Source organism: Lissotriton helveticus, chromosome 5_1, assembly GCF_964261635.1.
Source record: "Lissotriton helveticus chromosome 5_1, aLisHel1.1, whole genome shotgun sequence".
Classification (NCBI taxonomy): domain Eukaryota; kingdom Metazoa; phylum Chordata; class Amphibia; order Caudata; family Salamandridae; genus Lissotriton; species Lissotriton helveticus.
Window position 1 is genome coordinate 1,663,928,949 of NC_136065.1, and position 18,851 is coordinate 1,663,947,799.

The 18,851-nt window shown below is 46.9% G+C and overlaps 3 non-coding genes across 3 annotated transcripts; all 3 read left to right on the forward strand.

The window, feature by feature from the left end:
• Nucleotides 1–4,599: 4,599 nt before the first annotated feature.
• TRNAR-ACG (transfer RNA arginine (anticodon ACG)) lies at nucleotides 4,600–4,672 on the forward strand. Its single transcript has one exon. It is a non-coding gene; the product is annotated as a tRNA-Arg (tRNA).
• An 11,994-nt stretch (nucleotides 4,673–16,666) lies between these two features.
• On the forward strand, nucleotides 16,667–16,739 carry TRNAR-ACG (transfer RNA arginine (anticodon ACG)). The gene has a single exon. It is a non-coding gene; the product is annotated as a tRNA-Arg (tRNA).
• Nucleotides 16,740–17,595: 856 nt separating this feature from the next.
• On the forward strand, nucleotides 17,596–17,668 carry TRNAR-ACG (transfer RNA arginine (anticodon ACG)). Its single transcript has one exon. It is a non-coding gene; the product is annotated as a tRNA-Arg (tRNA).
• The last annotated feature ends 1,183 nt before the right edge of the window (nucleotides 17,669–18,851 follow it).

The window sequence follows — 18,851 nt, forward strand, 5'->3', positions numbered from 1 at the left end:
CCGGAGACCCAGATTTTACATGGGTCATCAGTGTGGATAGCTCTTCAGTATTGATAGGAGGGAATGTGGTCAACGTGAGTTTAGTGCTGTCGGTGGAGGGGACAACAATCCGAGTATCATTGCCAATTTGGGATGCTAAGATTTTGTCATAAATGGAGTCTATTTTATTTTCGAAGTATAAAGAGACTTCTTCGCACAGACTTTGTGAGAAGTCATCTGGACTTACGCAGGCTGTAGGCTTGACAAAAGTTTCAAGGATTCTATAGAGTTCTTTAGCGGAATTGCCAGCTTCCGCAAGCTGTTGGGCAATGTTATTTTTGCGGGCAGCTTTGATATGTTTGTAATAATTTGTTTGGGCTGCACGATGTGCCTTCTTGTTATCCTCTGAGTGTGATTTTCTCCATCTCTTCTCCATCCGCCTACATTCTTGCTTCTCTTTTCTGAGAGCCTCAGTGTACCATTTTTCTTGCTTGGCCACAGGAAATTGTTTAAAAGTTTTCAAAGGAGCAATTTTATCAATAGCTACCGTAAGGGATTGCTGAAACATAGTTAGACTATGTTCTACTTCCTCAGTGTCCTTAATATTAGGTTTTTCCCATACCTTTTGTAATGCCTCCAGTGTAAGTTTGTGCCACTGTCTGCGCATAGTAGGGGGTGAGGATTTTTTATGAGGGCCTTTATTGACTTTAAAAATGGTGAATTGTAATAAATAATGATCAGACCAATCTAACTGGGTAGGTTCAAGACAAGATATATTGTCAAAGTTGGTGTATATCAGGTCAATACAGTGTCCACCTTCCTGTGTGGGGCCCTGGTTCCTTTGTGTGAGGCCAATAGTTGCCAGGTCAACAGACAGACTCTTGGCCCCCGTGGATTCAGGTTGGTCGGTGTGTATATTAAAATCTCCAAGGAGAAGGAAGTCCTCATTAGCTCGTATGTGAGGGCCTAAAATCTCTAAAAGAGATATAGAAAATCTGGGGCATATGAGCGGAGGTCTGTATATAAGTGCTCCCTTACTAGTCTTTCTATTAGGAAAAGTAATTCTATAGACCATTATTTCCAAATCTTTGCAGCATTGTTTATCTAGGATATCCAATTTGAGGTAGTCTCTATAGATAATAGCGATGCCGCCACCTATTTTATCAGGGCGGTCTGAATGGTGGAGTTTATATCCTAATGGCACTCCTAGGGAAATGGCGGATATCGTGTGGGGCTTTAACCAGGTTTCAGTGATAAAGCAAATGTCTGGAGTCAGGGAGTATATCAGATCCCAGATCTCTATTTGGTGTTTGGGCATAGAACGCACGTTAATGAGGATACAATGCAGATCATCAGGTGTCATACTCGTTTTGTGTAAGTTAGTGAATTTCATGGAAGAGTAGTGGCATTTTCGACATGAGAAGGGTCCGTCAAAACAGGGCCTCTTATCATCCGTGTAACAAGGGGATGTAGGCTGTCTCAGTTGTAGAATGGAAGAGGCCTCATACCTGATGCGTGTAGCGGCGCAAATGGGTGGCATGGTTCGAATACCGCCGTCACGTCGACGCGTCCTGACGCGGACGGGAGCAGACGGGCAGCTCTTAGGCTGGTCTTCGGCTATGATGAGGCTGCGCGCAATCGCTGCGCGCTTCCTGTAAGGCGATGGCTAAATAGCCCCCTGTTCAGAGCTAGAGCCCTGACCGCTCCCGGAAGTGCCTTGCCCTCACCTGTCCGCCCTCCGCACAACGGTAATGAATTACCGAGTCGGACCGAGGCGGGCAGGAACAGTGATTGGGACCAGCACTCCGGTGATATTTACAATATTTTAAAATAAGTATTAAACAGTTTCGAGTTGCACTCTTGCTAAAATCGTGCACAAGTAGTTTAAAAAAGAAAGTTTCTAAAAAGCGCTGTTATGTGAGAAACGCTCAGCCAGTCACTCAAATGGGATTCACCTCGTTCAGCAAGCTAGCGGTGTGAAGACACTGCCACCGTCTTCTACCGCAGCTGCGCTGTCGAGAGGCTCCGCCTAAATAGCCCCCTGTTCAGAGCTAGAGCGCTGACCGCTCCCGGAAGTGCCTTGCCCTCACCTGTCCGCCCTCCGCACAACGGTAATGAATTACCGAGTCGGACCGAGGCGGGCAGGAACAGTGATTGGGACCAGCACTCCGGTGATATTTACAATATTTTAAAATAAGTATTAAACAGTTTCGAGTTGCACTCTTGCTAAAATCGTGCACAAGTAGTTTAAAAAAGAAAGTTTCTAAAAAGCGCTGTTATGTGAGAAACGCTCAGCCAGTCACTCAAATGGGATTCACCTCGTTCAGCAAGCTAGCGGTGTGAAGACACTGCCACCGTCTTTTGACCTCTGTTTCTCTGAAAGCCAACAAATGTGATAAGATAATGTGATTTAATGCCATTTTTATTTCTCGTTCACTTTGTGAGCAATAAAGATGCCTTTAAATATTGTTATCTTGTCACATTTTTTCTGCTTTCAGAGACAGAGGTCACAAGTCAGTTTGTCTTCTCTGAAATTAGAGGATTTTCGACTGGCCAGAAAGGGCGAGTAGTCCCTAAAAAAAGGCCTGTCCTGAATAAATCTTGCTTGACAATGCAAGTGGATGTTTCAAGCCCTGATAGAACTACACCTGGTGGCCTATGGATCGCTGACCCAGCTCACAAGCAAGAAATCTCAGAATCATTGTAAATAAACTGGACATGGCTACGACACAGTTGACTCATCCTGCTTCAACACCCACCCTGAGGATGCTGTAGAAGATTTTCAAGTGGCAACTGGTTAGCACCAATAAACCGATCACCAAAGCCCTAAGCAGCAGGCTGTACTATGTAAATATCCTATCCGCAGGAATAACCAACCAGCTCACAAGGAGAATTCCGACCATCCACAACGCAGCAGCAAGTGTTCTCCCCAAACTCCCATGCTGAGCCCATATCACATTTCGCCTTAGGGAGCTCTAGTGGCTCCCAATACACAAGTGTGTAGACTTCAAACTACTCCTCACTCACAAACACAAAGCACTCCACAACATACGCCCTGCCTACCAGCACACCCACATTCATTTCCAAAAATCTTATAGACACCTCTGCTCTACCAGACTCTCACTAGCACACGTCCCAGGCATGCACAAAAGCAAATCATGGTAGGGTCAGGCCTTCTCAAACTTAGCTCCTAAAGCCTGGAATGACATCCCTCGACACATCATAGACTCCTCCTTTCTTCTTTTGTCCGGTAAGAAAATTAAGACCTAGCAATTTGAATAAGCCCTCCAGGGCTGGCCTCACACTTCTGCCAGGTCATTAGCATGCTAAAACGCAGTGATAACCCCAGACACGAGCTATCGACTTCTAGGAACCATATTTCAACTCTATTTTGATGATTGAAGATTTCTAAGTACTATATTGTCGATTTTTATCATTTTTGGTCTTGTCTTAAGTATATAAAAATATTGGATATTTTTATAAACTGGTGTGATGTCCTTTTGTAGTGCTTTCACTGTGTTACTGTTGGTTATGTGCAAATGCTTTAAACAATGCCTCTAAGATAAGCCTGACTGCTGGTGCCAAGCTACTAAGGGGGTGAGCAGGGGTTATTTTAAGAGTGTAACTCCCTTATCCTGACTAGAAGGAAGGGTCACTACTTGGACAAAGGTGGAAACCATTGCCCCCTCGAGGCACGCATTTCGAACAGGGGCAGATTGTTTTAAGTGGTTGAATATATTAAGTGCCCTGTTGTCAACCATAATCAAAGTACAGCTTTAGACAGACTATATGGAAGCGCTTATTAATTAACATCCCATGCCGGTGGTGGAACTGGGTGGAGTGCTTCCTAAGAAAAATGTTGGCCACTGGCATTTGCATTTTTTTAATACAAATTAACCTCTGCTCCTGTGCAGCACTACATTGCTTTGTAGCTAGAGTTGCACTATAGAAAAGTAGCCCACGTGCTTACATATCAGTGGGATGTGTGCTGGCGCTTCTGGCGTCAGTGGCCTAGTCATTACCAAAGGAAGTGCCCAACCAATACTTAGAGCGCCTGCTCCCTTCATTGTGTGACCACAGGCGCATGGCCACCAGGATGCTTCCTGGCAGGCCACTGTATCTGAAAGACTGTAGAACTGAGGTCGAGCCAGTGGGGCTTATTCATCTTATGCAGCTAACAACCAATGACAAAGCCAATAATCCTTGCTTGTTGTAGGTGTAATGTTAGTTGTTGTATATCTAAATGCAATGACAGAAGCAGCAAAATACCAGTCAGGCGGCAAACTATGCTGAGCAAAGAGCCGTGGGTTGGTGTATAGTAGTTTGTTCGTAGTTGTAATGTAGTACTGCAAAATGTTATATATTGTTATATATAACAGAAGGAATTGTAAGATGTCATGCTCCAGCCGCATTTTTGCAGTTAGAGGAGGCAAAGCCAAGAAGCCCTTCCCCCTCGAAGGCAGCATTCATCTCTGCAAGCAGTAGAGAGAGCAGGGCTCTGAAGCTCCTCAGACCTATAGGCTGGCTCCAGAGTGCATCGCTACAGCCGTGTCACACGAGCTTGTATCACCTTTCTTGTGACGTGGTTATCATCTTTTCTCTGATCAATAGAGCCACGACGGGCCAGTGGCGCAATGGATAACGCGTCTGCCTACGGAGCAGAAGATTCCAGGTTCGACTCCTGGCTGGCTCGATAGTGGATATCACTTTTTTCAAACAATAATATAAACATTGCAATGATCTATAAACGTGAGAGAAACCACATCACTCCTCTTAGACCATGAAGTTCCGTCCTGGGTGATATTATAATAAACGGATCTGTAAACTTCGGTACACAAACAGCTAGGCATTTGAATTAAATTACATAATAGGAATTTAACGCCAATATTTTTTTTATTTAAAAGTGGGCCATTCAGAGTTTTCGAGAGGTCTGTTTTTAACTGTAAAACAGATATCTGTCGATTTGCCATAGGGACCAATATTTTCATGGAACAACAAATGCTAGAGAATTTTTGAAAAAGCACCTTTACCAGCGTGGTCTCGAAGGCACGGGCCTTCATAATGGCTGTCACGGATGCAGCTGCTAGTGACTTATTCCATTGAAACCGGGCAAAATAACGGAGCATCTGAGAAACTGGTGCATGGCAACGATTCTAGAACAAGCACCTACGAGGACACAGGGGGCGGGAGAGGACACGGACGGCGGGAGGAGGGCGGGAGAGGACACGGACGGCGGGAGAGGACACGGACGGCGGGAGGGAGGCGGAAAACGTGCACAGGACAGCGAGGGGGGGCGGGGAGGCACACGGAGGGGGTGGGAATGGACAGCGCATCTGAAATCACTTTCAGTGAAAGGGGAGGGAACGGGAAAAAACGTAACTCCGCCCAGGGAAAAAATCTCGGGAACGCCCCCGAATCTGGTCCGGCCTTGACGGACAGATCCGGCACCCAATGGCTAGCATCCATTTATGGAGCTAGCCAATGAGAGCCGGGGGACGTTCCCGAAGTCCTTATGGTCAACATAGGATTTCACCTGCCCTGAAAAGCTGCGCAGAGCGCAGCCTTCGGCAGGCGAAACCCAAAAAGAAATAACACATGTATTGTGTCTACGGAACAGTCGTTCTTTCCAGTTGCGATGAATAATGTTGTGCGCAAACACTTGTATTTCCCCCCACACCGCCCTGTGCACTTGCACTGAAGCGGAAAAGAACTAGTCACGTCGCCAGTTCTCTCTGTCCAAATGCTCCCAGTCTCCCCGCTGATTGCTCTTCCAGGCAGAAGGTTGTTAAAGCTCTTCACTCTCCCCATGACGCCTACATTCTGGGAGTTCACCCTGTGCTACTGCAGAGTTCCCCGTTTGACGTTGAATGACATGCTCATGCTAACACTCCAAAGCTTTCAGTATCACTCTCTACCGATACCCTGGGATAAGCAGCTCCATATTCTCACCCCTCTCTGAGAAGGTCATCGGCGGGCCAGTGGGGCAATGGATAACGCGTCTGCCTACGGAGCAGAAGATTCCAGGTTCGACTCCTAGCTGGCTCGATTCAAGTCTCCTTTTCACATCTTTAAAAGAAGTCACAGTTAATAGTAAAATATAGCCATATACCTAGTGGGCGTTTATGGAAGATTAAACTAATGACACGTTTTCCTGTAAATATATCATTAATCATGAGGTACCATAATTTTCTTCCACAGAAAGAACAGCGTTTTAATCGGGAAAGAATCCAATGTGCCCAGGCTCTCATTACTTTTAAAAGAAATCGATACCACAATACTGAAATAGTTGCCTGCGATCGGGCTACCTAGTTACAGCGAGGCAGAGTTTAAAGTGGGATGAAAAAAATCTGGGGTCCCTGAAAGGGGCGCGGCCAATACAATTAGGGCGTGGCTTAAACATGTAAACAGAAATTCCTTTAGAGTGCCACCCTTTGCATAGAATTGCAGTTGGCATAGGTGACAATTGAGCTGTGGGCTTTGAAGCAGAGAAACTCATTTGCAGTACCACAGGGCTCCTTGCCCAGCCCAACACTTTTCAAAATATTCATGAGTTCAGTGGACCACATCGTCCAGAGTTGCAAAAAAAATTTCCTCACACTCGTAACTGATACTGTCCCTCTTGGACAAGCATCAAACACTAGGAACAAGTTCACCACATGCATGACGGTAGTGGCCACCTAGATGAAGTCCAACTGTCTCAAGCTGAACATGGACAAAACTAAAGTGCTGGTATTCTTTAAAGATGTTTCAACGTAGGCCAGCGCTCAAAAAATCATAACAAGCATTTGCAATGCGATAGGTCTCGCATTAATTAAGTTTGAGCTATTGGCATTGCTAAATATTGCAACACCAATTGCAACAAAATCTATAAATTGTAGGCCAAAAAAAGTGTATTTATTTTTGTAGGAATGGTGGCATGCTGCGCTTTAGATGAATATGTTTAAAAGTAAAGTGCGCCATACTGTGATTGCTACAATAGTTAACTGTGGATGCGTTAACAATTGATGTGTGCACTGATGGCTGGTGGTGTGTGTGCCTGGTGGAAGTGTGTACTGCCGGCTGGTGGTTTGTGTGCCTGGTGGAAGTGTGCACTGACGGCTGGTGGTGCGTGTGCCTGGTGAAAGCGTGCACTGATGGCTGGTGGTGCGTGTGCCTGGTGAAAGCATGCACTGACAACTGGTGGTGTGTGTGCCTGGTGGAAGTGTGCACTGACGGCTGGTGGTGTGGGTGCCTGGTGAAAGCGTGCACTGACGGCTGTTGGTGTGTGTGTGTGCCTGGTAAGAGCGTGCATTGGAGGCTGGTGGTGTGTGTGTGCCTGGTGAAAGCGTGCACTGATGGCTGGTAGTGGTTGTGTGCCTGGTGAAAGCGTGCACTGACGTCTGGTGGTGTGTGCCTTGTGGAAGCGTGCACTGACGGCTGGTGGTGTTTGTGCCCGGTGAAAGCGTGCCCTGACGACCGGTGGTGTTTGTGCCCGGTGAAAGCATGCACTGACGACTTATGGTGTCTGTGTCTTGTGAAAGTGTGTACTGACGGTGTGGTTGTGTGCGTGGTTGTGTGTGTGGTTGTGAGTGTGGTTGTGAGTGTGTGTGTGTGGTTATGAATGTGTGGTTATGAGTGTGTGTTTGTGTGTATGAGTGTGGTTGTGAGTGTGGTTGTGAGTGTTTGGTGGAAGCGTGCCCTGACGGCTGGTGGTGTTTGTGCCTGGTGAAAGAGTGCACTGACGGCTGGTGGTGAAAACCCCTCTAAAGTTTATGTTACTTGAAATGGTAAAGCAATCAGTCAACAGGTAGATTTTACGGGGCTATGGCGTCCATAGTTGAACAGGCTGGGCTAACCCTGTTCTCCTATGCAGATGACACCCAGATTGTCTTCTCCCTATCAGGGAGAGACGAGAATAACACCTCCGCACTCAAGTCTGGCCTCATTCTCGTGGCCGACTGGATGCGGCGAAATTGTCTCAAGCTGAATGGGGAGAAGACAGAGGTGGTCATTCTGGGTCGGAACAAACATCTTTGGGGCCCCCATCATTGGCCCACTGAACTTGGCAATGCGCCCATGCCATCCACTGCAGTTCGTAACCTGGGCGTCATCATTGACGACAGGCTAACCATGAAGCAACAGGCCACTAAGGTTGCAGCCATCTGCTTCTCAACCCTGCGGTGGCTTCATAAGATTCTGTGGATGCTTCCTCTCTCCTCTCGCAGAACCGTAGTCCAGGCACTTGTAACATCACGCCTGGACTATGGCAATATTCTTTACCTGGGCGCAGATAAAGCCACCATACATGTGCTCCAGGTCGTACAAAATGCGGCGGCGCGCTTGTTGAAGAACGTCCCTAGACGCACTTCAGCTGCTGGCGCGTTGCATGACCTCCATTGGCTGAGCGTTCCCGAACGTGTTAAATTCAAGGCGCTCTGTTATATGTTCAAGGCCAGGCAGGGTAGTGCTCCAACTTATATCCAAGGGTTGGTAACACCTTACATACCCTCGCGCCCACTAAGGTCCTCGGACACTGGCAATTTCATAGTGCCAAGATTTAAGTTGGCAAGAATGGGAGGTCGCTCCTTTTCTGTTCTAGGCCCGAAGTACTGGAACTCCCTCCCATTAGCACTAAAGTCAGAGACCAACCTACTACATTTCCGTAAGGCTTTGAAGACCCTCCTGTTTAAGCGCAGTTAAATGTTGATTGTGGCTTCAAGTCAGGTGCTGCCTAGTCCTTTCTTCTTCAGTCTGTCCCTGGCGCCGGGAAACCCACTGTGGGTAGCTGTGCGCGGTAAAAGCTTAAATAAATAAATAAATAAATATGAAAATGGATGTGAAACTGAGGGCCTGTGTTAAAATGAAAACTCAGTTAACGTTTAACAAGCAGGCTTTTTGTTAGAAGAGTATGGTTAATAGTTTAGCGACTGTGTTCTTAAAAGAAACTACTAAAGCAAAATAAAGTTCTATAGCAAAACAAAGCTGAAAGTAGGACCTCTTTTAATGAATGGGCAGAGTTAGCAGACTTAGGTTTTACCATAAAGGCACTGTTTGAAAAGGATCTAATCATGATGTGGAAAGGATCTATCCACAAAAATGTGCGCACAGTATCACATGAAACTCTGGGTTCATTCTCAACATTATGCGGGGTCCAGTGCGTGGCCAGCGGCGTGGGTGGGTGCGGTGACGAATTGTCTGAGGCCAAGGTTGGCGAGGTTGGTGATCAGGGTGGTGGAGTTGGCATCACTGTTGTTCTCGAGGTGGAAATTCAGGTCCCCGAGGAGGATGTAGTCGGTGGAGGCGAGTGCGTGGGTGCTGGTGAGGTCAGCGATGGAGTCGCTGAATTGAGCTAGGGGTCCGGGGGGTCTGTAGATGAGTGTTCCTCTGAGGGTGGTGTTGGGGTCGGTGTGGATCCGGAAGTGCAGGTGTTCGGTGGTGTTGAGGGTGTCGTCTGTGTGGGTGGCGACCTTGAGGGTGGACTTGTGGACGATGGCTATTCCTCCTCGGATACAGTTGGCGCGATCTCTGCGTGTGATTTTGTAGCCGTCCGGGATGCCAATAGCGATGTCGGGCGCCGAGGAGTCATTCCAGCAGGTCTCGGTCAGGAAGGCCACGTCTGGGGCGGAGGAGTCGAGCAGATCCCAGAGCTCGATGGCGTGTTTGCGTGCGGAGCGGGTGTTGAGGAGTATGCAGCGGAGGTGGTTGGGTCCAGTCCTTGGTGGTTTGGTGGTTCTGTCGAAGGTGAAGCTGCAGGTGTGGCAGGAGAAAGGGCCCTGAGTCTGTTTCGGGGTGGCTTAGAAGCGCGTGTGCTTTCGGCCGGCGTTGAGTGCGTACAGGGTGCTGGCGTCGTAGCGGAGTCTGGTGTTGTGGCGTTCGCGGGTCCAAAGGTTCTGGCGCTGGTCGAGGTCCAGACATGGATGGGTGCAGACGGGCTTGCCTTAGCGTCCTCCATAAGAGGGGGATAAGGAGGGAGGAGCAGCTGGGAGGCAGGAGCATGGTGTCCGATGGGGTGCGGGGGGGGGCTCAGGGACGCAGCGGCGGGAGGTGGCGGGGAATGGCAGCAAAACAGGCGGGCGGCAGGGAGCAGGCAAGAGGCAGTAGGGGGGTGGGGTCGTAGCGGCCGGGAGTGGAAGTGATTACAGGGACAGAGGCAAAGTACAGGGACAGTGAATGAAGCACAATACAGACCAATACAGGTAGCAGTCACGCAGCAATAGGGGGGAGAGGCGGCAAATACCAGGAAGGAGCAGAGCAGCCTCGAACCCAGGGGAGAGAGGCACAAGGCTCGGGTGAACCAGCTGACAAGCGGCGCTGCTGGGAGGAGTGCTACCTTTGACCAGAGGTCAAGGAATCAATGTTGTTAGAAAAAGCCTGACATCTTACAGCCTTTCATTTAACATGCTTTGCACGTTCAATTGTCATGCAGTTCACTTTACAAAATCCTCTAACTAAAGTCACAGAAAGAAAAATAAATGTAATAAGATAAGCTGACTTTTTATTTTATTTATTTATATTCTTGTAGCGCGCCTGAATCAGCCCCGAAGGGGTATCTCCGCGCGTAGCTTCTGTATGAGTCGAATGCTTATTGAGGGGGATGGCAGAGTGAGGGGCAAAGTGAGTTAATCTTGGGTAAATAGGAATGTTTTTAATTTTTTCCTAAAAGAGAGTAGATTAGAGATGTATCTCAGTTGTGGTGGGAGGGAGTTCCATAACAGGGGGCCTTTAAAAGAGGGTGCTCGGCCACCTTGTCTCGCTCTGGTGACTTAAGGTACATGCATCAACATGGTGTTGCTGGAGCGCAAAGCACGTCCAGGAGAGTAAAGAGCAAAAATGTCTTTTAAGTATTTAGGACCCGACCCATAGATGCATTTATGCATTATGCAGCAAAGTTTGAAATTGACCCGTTGTTGCACTGGAAGCCAGTGAAGGTGGGAAAGGAGGGGGCGTGACGGTGTACGGGGGGGGCATTCAAGATGAGTCTCGCAGCGGTGTTCTGTACCACCTGCAGTCTGCATAGTTGTTCTTGATTAGCGGAGATGAGTAGACCATTGCAATAGTCTATCCGCCCGAGTACTAGTGCCTGTACCAGCGTTTTCCTGTGGATGTCTGGCAGGAAGGGGAAAATGCGCCGTAAGAGACCAATTATTCGGAAACATGTTCCCGTGACTTGACTGACATGGTCTTTTAAAATCAGTGTTTGGTCCAGGCGTACTCCCAAGTTTTTGATGGTCTGTTTGGGCGCAGGAACAGGTCCTAGCTCAAGTGGCCACCAATCCGGGGACCAAAGCAGGGTGGCCCCTCCAAACAACATGACTTCGGTTTTAGTCACATTGCATTGGAGGAAGTTCTGGGCCATCCAACCTGCCACGGCTCTCATGCCATTTTGAAAGGATTGCATGACTGCAGGTGTAATAGTTTGGAAGGGAAATAACAGCTGAGTGTCGTCAGCGTAGGAGATTGGGGAGAACCCGTAAGATCTTATAATTTCCGCTAAGGGGGCCACATATACGTTGAATAACGTGGGGCTCAGGCATGAGCCCTGTGGCACTCCCTTAGTGAGCTGCCTACAGATAGATTTGTGGGAGCCTAATTTGACACCCTGTTGTCTATCTGCAAGAAAGCTATCAAGCCACGCAAGGGCGGTCCCTTTTACCCCCACTCCTTTCAAGCGGTCGAGAAGGATTTTGTGCGACACCGTGTCGAAGGCAGCGGACAAATCCAATAGCACCAGAATCACTGAGCTACCCTTGTCAAGTGACATTCTGATGTTATCTGTCACTGACAAGAGGGCTGATTCGGTGCTATGGTTGGGCCTAAAACCAGATTGTGAATGGTCTAGGCCGCCCGCTGCCTCGATGTAGTTGGAGAGGTGTGCGTTGACATGTTTCTCGGCCAGCTTGCTGAGGTACGGTAGGAGGGAGATGGGCCGGAGGTTGGAAAGCTCCGTCCAGGGGAGAGCCGCGTTCTTGCGGATGGGGTTCACCACCGCTCTTTTCCATTCAGTTGGAACATATCCCTTCTTCAGAGACTGATTAATTACATCTTGGATGTATGGACCTAACAAGGTGCTGAGGGAAGTTAGGGTTTTAACAGGGATGAGGTCATCCGGAGACCCAGATTTTACATGGGTCATCAGTGTGGATAGCTCTTCAGTATTGATAGGAGGGAATGTGGTCAACGTGAGTTTAGTGCTGTCGGTGGAGGGGACAACAATCCGAGTATCATTGCCAATTTGGGATGCTAAGATTTTGTCATAAATGGAGTCTATTTTATTTTCGAAGTATAAAGAGACTTCTTCGCACATACTTTGTGAGAAGTCATCTGGACTTACGCAGGCTGTAGGCTTGACAAAAGTTTCAAGGATTCTATAGAGTTCTTTAGCGGAATTGCCAGCTTCCGCAAGCTGTTGGGCAATGTTATTTTTGCGGGCAGCTTTGATATGTTTGTAATAATTTGTTTGGGCTGCACGATGTGCCTTCTTGTTATCCTCTGAGTGTGATTTTCTCCATCTCTTCTCTATCCGCCTACATTCTTGCTTCTCTTTTCTGAGAGCCTCAGTGTACCATTTTTCTTGCTTGGCCACAGGAAATTGTTTAAAAGTTTTCAAAGGAGCAATTTTATCAATAGCTACCGTAAGGGATTGCTGAAACATAGTTTGACTATGTTCTACTTCCTCAGTGTCCTTAATATTAGGTTTTTCCCATACCTTTTGTAATGCCTCCAGTGTAAGTTTGTGCCACTGTCTGCGCATAGTAGGGGGTGAGGATTTTTTATGAGGGCCTTTATTGACTTTAAAAATGGTGAATTGTAATAAATAATGATCAGACCAATCTAACTGGGTAGGTTCAAGACAAGATATATTGTCAAAGTTGGTGTATATCAGGTCAATACAGTGTCCACCTTCGTGTGTGGGGCCCTGGTTCCTTTGTGTGAGGCCAATAGTTGCCAGGTCAACAGACAGACTCTTGGCCCCCGTGGATTCAGGTTGGTCGGTGTGTATATTAAAATCTCCAAGGAGAAGGAAATCCTCATTAGCTCGTATGTGAGGGCCTAAAATCTCTAAAAGAGATATAGAAAATCTGGGGCATATGAGCGGAGGTCTGTATATAAGTGCTCCCTTACTAGTCTTTCTATTAGGAAAAGTAATTCTATAGACCATTATTTCCAAATCTTTGCAGCATTGTTTATCTAGGATATCCAATTTGAGGTAGTCTCTATAGATAATAGCGATGCCGCCACCTATTTTATCAGGGCGGTCTGAATGGTGGAGTTTATATCCTAATGGCACTCCTAGGGAAATGGCGGATATCGTGTGGGGCTTTAACCAGGTTTCAGTGATAAAGCAAATGTCTGGAGTCAGGGAGTATATCAGATCCCAGATCTCTATTTGGTGTTTGGGCATAGAACGCACGTTAATGAGGATACAATGCAGATCATCAGGTGTCATACTCGTTTTGTGTAAGTTAGTGAATTTCATGGAAGAGTAGTGGCATTTTCGACATGAGAAGGGTCCGTCAAAACAGGGCCTCTTATCATCCGTGTAACAAGGGGATGTAGGCTGTCTCAGTTGTAGAATGGAAGAGGCCTCATACCTGATGCGTGTAGCGGCGCAAATGGGTGGCATGGTGCGAATACCGCCGCCACGTCGACGCGTCCTGACGCGGACGGGAGCAGACGGGCAGCTCTTAGGCTGGTCTTCGGCTGTGATGAGGCTGCGCGCAATCGCTGCGCGCTTCCTGTAAGGCGATGGCTAAATAGCCCCCTGTTCAGAGCTAGAGCGCTGACCGCTCCCAGAAGTGCCTTGCCCTCACCTGTCCGCCCTCCGCACAACGGTAATGAATTACCGAGTCGGACCGAGGCGGGCAGGAACAGTGATTGGGAACAGCACTCCGGTGATATTTACAATATTTTAAAATAAGTATTAAACAGTTTCGAGTTGCACTCTTGCTAAAATCGTGCACAAGTAGTTTAAAAAAGAAAGTTTCTAAAAAGCGCTGTTATGTGAGAAACGCTCAGCCAGTCACTCAAATGGGATTCACCTCGTTCAGCAAGCTAGCGGTGTGAAGACACTGCCACCGTCTTCTACCGCAGCTGCGCTGTCGAGAGGCTCCGCCTAAATAGCCCCCTGTTCAGAGCTAGAGCGCTGACCGCTCCCGGAAGTGCCTTGCCCTCACCTGTCCGCCCTCCGCACAACGGTAATGAATTACCGAGTCGGACCGAGGCGGGCAGGAACAGTGATTGGGACCAGCACTCCGGTGATATTTACAATATTTTAAAATAAGTATTAAACAGTTTTGAGTTGCACTCTTGCTAAAATCGTGCACAAGTAGTTTAAAAAAGAAAGTTTCTAAAAAGCGCTGTTATGTGAGAAACGCTCAGCCAGTCACTCAAATGGGATTCACCTCGTTCAGCAAGCTAGCGGTGTGAAGACACTGCCACCGTCTTTTGACCTCTGTTTCTCTGAAAGCCAACAAATGTGATAAGATAATGTGATTTAATGCCATTTTTATTTCTCGTTGACTTTGTGAGCAATAAAGATGCCTTTAAATATTGTTATCTTGTCACATTTTTTCTGCTTTCAGAGACAGAGGTCACAAGTCAGTTTGTCTTCTCTGAAATTAGAGGATTTTCGACTGGCCAGAAAGGGCGAGTAGTCCCTAAAAAAAGGCCTGTCCTGAATAAATCTTGCTTGACAATGCAAGTGGATGTTTCAAGCCCTGATAGAACTACACCTGGTGGCCTATGGATCGCTGACCCAGCTCACAAGCAAGAAATCTCAGAATCATTGTAAATAAACTGGACATGGCTATGACACAGTTGACTCATCCTGCTTCAACACCCACCCTGAGGATGCTGTAGAAGATTTTCAAGTGGCAACTGGTTAGCACCAATAAACCGATCACCAAAGCCCTCAGCAGCAGGCTGTACTATGTAAATATCCTATCCGCAGGAATAACCAACCAGCTCACAAGGAGAATTCCGACCATCCACAACGCAGCAGCAAGTGTTCTCCCCAAACTCCCATGCTGAGCCCATATCACATTTCGCCTTAGGGAGCTCTAGTGGCTCCCAATACACAAGTGTGTAGACTTCAAACTACTCCTCACTCACAAACACAAAGCACTCCACAACATACGCCCTGCCTACCAGCACACCCACATTCATTTCCAAAAATCTTATAGACACCTCTGCTCTACCAGACTCTCACTAGCACACGTCCCAGGCATGCACAAAAGCAAATCATGGTAGGGTCCGGCCTTCTCAAACTTAGCTCCTAAAGCCTGGAATGACATCCCTCGACACATCATAGACTCCTCCTTTCTTCTTTTGTCCAGTAAGAAAATTAAGACCTAGCAATTTGAATAAGCCCTCCAGGGCTGGCCTCACACTTCTGCCAGGTCATTAGCATGCTAAAACGCAGTGATAACCCCAGACACGAGCTATCGACTTCTAGGAACCATATTTCAACTCTATTTTGATGATTGAAGATTTCTAAGTACTCTATTGTCGATTTTTATCATTTTTGGTCTTGTCTTAAGTATATAAAAATATTGGAAATTTTTATAAACTGGTGTGATGTCCTTTTGTAGTGCTTTCACTGTGTTACTGTTGGTTATGTGCAAATGCTTTAAACAATGCCTCTAAGATAAGCCTGACTGCTGGTGCCAAGCTACTAAGGGGGTGAGCAGGGGTTATTTTAAGAGTGTAACTCCCTTATCCTGACTAGAAGGAAGGGTCACTACTTGGACAAAGGTGGAAACCATTGCCCCCTCGAGGCACGCATTTCGAACAGGGGCAGATTGTTTTAAGTGGTTGAATATATTAAGTGCCCTGTTGTCAACCATAATCAAAGTACAGCTTTAGTCAGACTATATGGAAGCGCTTATTAATTAACATCCCATGCCGGTGGTGGAACTGGGTGGAGTGCTTCCTAAGAAAAATGTTGGCCACTGGCATTTGCATTTTTTTAATACAAATTAACCTCTGCTCCTGTGCAGCACTACATTGCTTTGTAGCTAGAGTTGCACTATAGAAAAGTAGCCCACGTGCTTACATATCAGTGGGATGTGTGCTGGCGCTTCTGGCTTCAGTGGCCTAGTCATTACCAAAGGAAGTGCCCAACCAATACTTACAGCGCCTGCTCCCTTCATTGTGTGACCACAGGCGCATGGCCACCAGGATGCTTCCTGGCAGGCCACTGTATCTGAAAGACTGTAGAACTGAGGTCGAGCCAGTGGGGCTTATTCATCTAATGCAGCTAACAACCAATGACAAAGCCAATAATCCTTGCTTGTTGTAGGTGTAATGTTAGTTGTTGTATATCTAAATGCAATGACAGAAGCAGCAAAATACCAGTCAGGCGGCAAACTATGCTAAGCACAGAGCCATGGGTTGGTGTATAGTAGTTTGTTCGTAGTTGTAATGTAGTACTGCAAAATGTTATATATTGTTATATATAACAGAAGGAATTGTAAGATGTCATGCTCCAGCCGCATTTTTGCAGTTAGAGGAGGCAAAGCCAAGAAGCCCTTCCCCCTCGAAGGCTACGTTCATCTCTGCAAAGCAGTAGAGTGAGCAGGCAGGCTCTGAAGCTCCTCAGACCTATAGGCTGGCTCCAGAGTGCATCGCTACAGCCGTGTCACACGAGCTTGTATCACCTTTCTTGTGACGTGGTTATCATCTTTTCTCTGACCAATAGGGCCACGACGGGCCAGTGGCGCAATGGATAACGATTCTGCCTACGGAGCAGAAGATTCCAGGTTCGACTCCTGGCTGGCTCGATAGTGGATATCACTTTTTTCAAACAATAATATAAACATTGCAATGATCTATAAACGTGAGAGAAACCACATCACTCCTCTTAGACCATGAAGTTCCGTCCTGGGTGATATTATAATAAACGGATCTGTAAACTTCGGTACACAAACAGCTAGGCATTTGAATTAAATTACATAATAGGAATTTAACGCCAATATTTTTTTTATTTAAAAGTGGGCCATTCAGAGTTTTCGAGAGGTCTGTTTTTAACTGTAAAACAGATATCTGTCGATTTGCCAAAGGGACCAATATTTTCAAGGAACAACAAATGCTAGTGAATTTTTGAAAAAGCACCTTTACCAGCGTGGTCTCGAAGGCACGGGCCTTCATAATGGCTGTCACGGATGCAGCTGCAAGTGACTTATTCCATTGAAACTGGGCAAAATAACGGAGCATCTGAGATACTGGTGCGTGACCACGATTCCAGAAAAAGAAATAACCCATGTATTGTGTCTACGGAACAGTCGTTCTTTCCAGTTGCGATGAATAATGTTGTGCGCAAACACTTGTATTTCCCGCCACACCGCCCTGTGCACTTGCACTGAAGCGGAAAAGAACTAGTCACGTCGCCAGTTCTCTCTGTCCCAATGCTCCCAGTCTCCCCGCTGGTTGCTCTTCCATGCAGAAGCTTGTTAAAGCTCTTCACTCTCCCCATGACGCCTACATTCTGGGAGTTCACCCTGTGCTACTGTAGCGTTCCCCGTTTGACTTTGAATGACATGCTCATGCTAACACTCCAAAGCTTTCAGTATCACTCTCTACCGATACCCTGGGATAAGCAGCTCCATATTCTCACCCCTCTCTAAGAAGTTCATCGGCGGGCCAGTGGCGCAATGGATAACGCGTCAGCCTACGGAGCAGAAGATTCCAGGTTCGACTCCTGGCTGGCTCGATTCAAGTCTCCTTTTCACATCTTTAAAAGAAGTCACAGTTAATAGTAAAATATAGCCATATACCTAGTGGGCGTTTATGGAAGATTAAACTAATGACACGTTTTCCTGTAAATATATCATTAATCATGAGGTACCATAATTTTCTTCCACAGAAAGAACAGCGTTTTAATCGGGAAAGAATCCAATGTGCCCAGGCTCTCATTACTTTTAAAAGAAATCGATACCACAATACTGAAATAGTTGCCTGCGATCGGGCTACCTAGTTACAGCGAGGCAGAGTTTAAAGTGGGATGAAAAAAATCTGGGGTCCCTGAAAGGGGCGCGGCCAATACAATTAGGGCGTGGCTTAAACATGTAAACAGAAATTCCTTTAGAGTGCCACCCTTTGCATAGAATTGCAGTTGGCATAGGTGACAATTGAGCTGTGGGCTTTGAAGCAGAGAAACTCATTTGCAGTACCACAGGGCTCCTTGCCCAGCCCAACACTTTTCAAAATATTCATGAGTTCAGTGGACCACATCGTCCAGACTTGCAACAAAAATATCCTCACAAACGTAACTGATACTGTCCCTCTTGGACAAGCATCAAACACTAGGAACAAGTTCACCACATGCATGACGGTAGTGGCCACCTAGATGAAGTCCAACTGCCTCAAGCTGAACATGGACAAAACCAAAGTGCTGGTATTCTGTAAAGATGTTTCAACATAGGCCAGGGCTAAACTAAAAAAATCATAACAAGCATTTGCAATGCGATAGGTCTCGCATTAATTAAGTTTGAGCTATTGGCATTGCTAAATATTGCAACACCAATTGCAACAAAATCTCTAAATTGTAGGCCAAAAAAGTGTATTTATTATTGTAGGAATGGTGGCATGCTGCGCTTTAGATGAATATGTTTAAAAGTAAAGTGCGCCATACTGAGTTTGCTACAATAGTTAACTGTGGATGCGTTAACAATTGCTGTGTGCACTGATGGCTGGTGGTGTGTGTGCCTGGTGGAAGTGTGTACTGCTGGCTGGTGGTGTGTGTGCCTGGTGGAAGTGTGCAATGATGGCTGGTGGTGTGTGTGCCTGGTGAAAGCTTGCACTGACAGCTGGTGGTGCGTGTGCCTGGTGAAAGCATGCACTGACAACTGGTGGTGTGTGTGCCTGGTGGAAGCGTGCACTGACGGCTGGTGGTG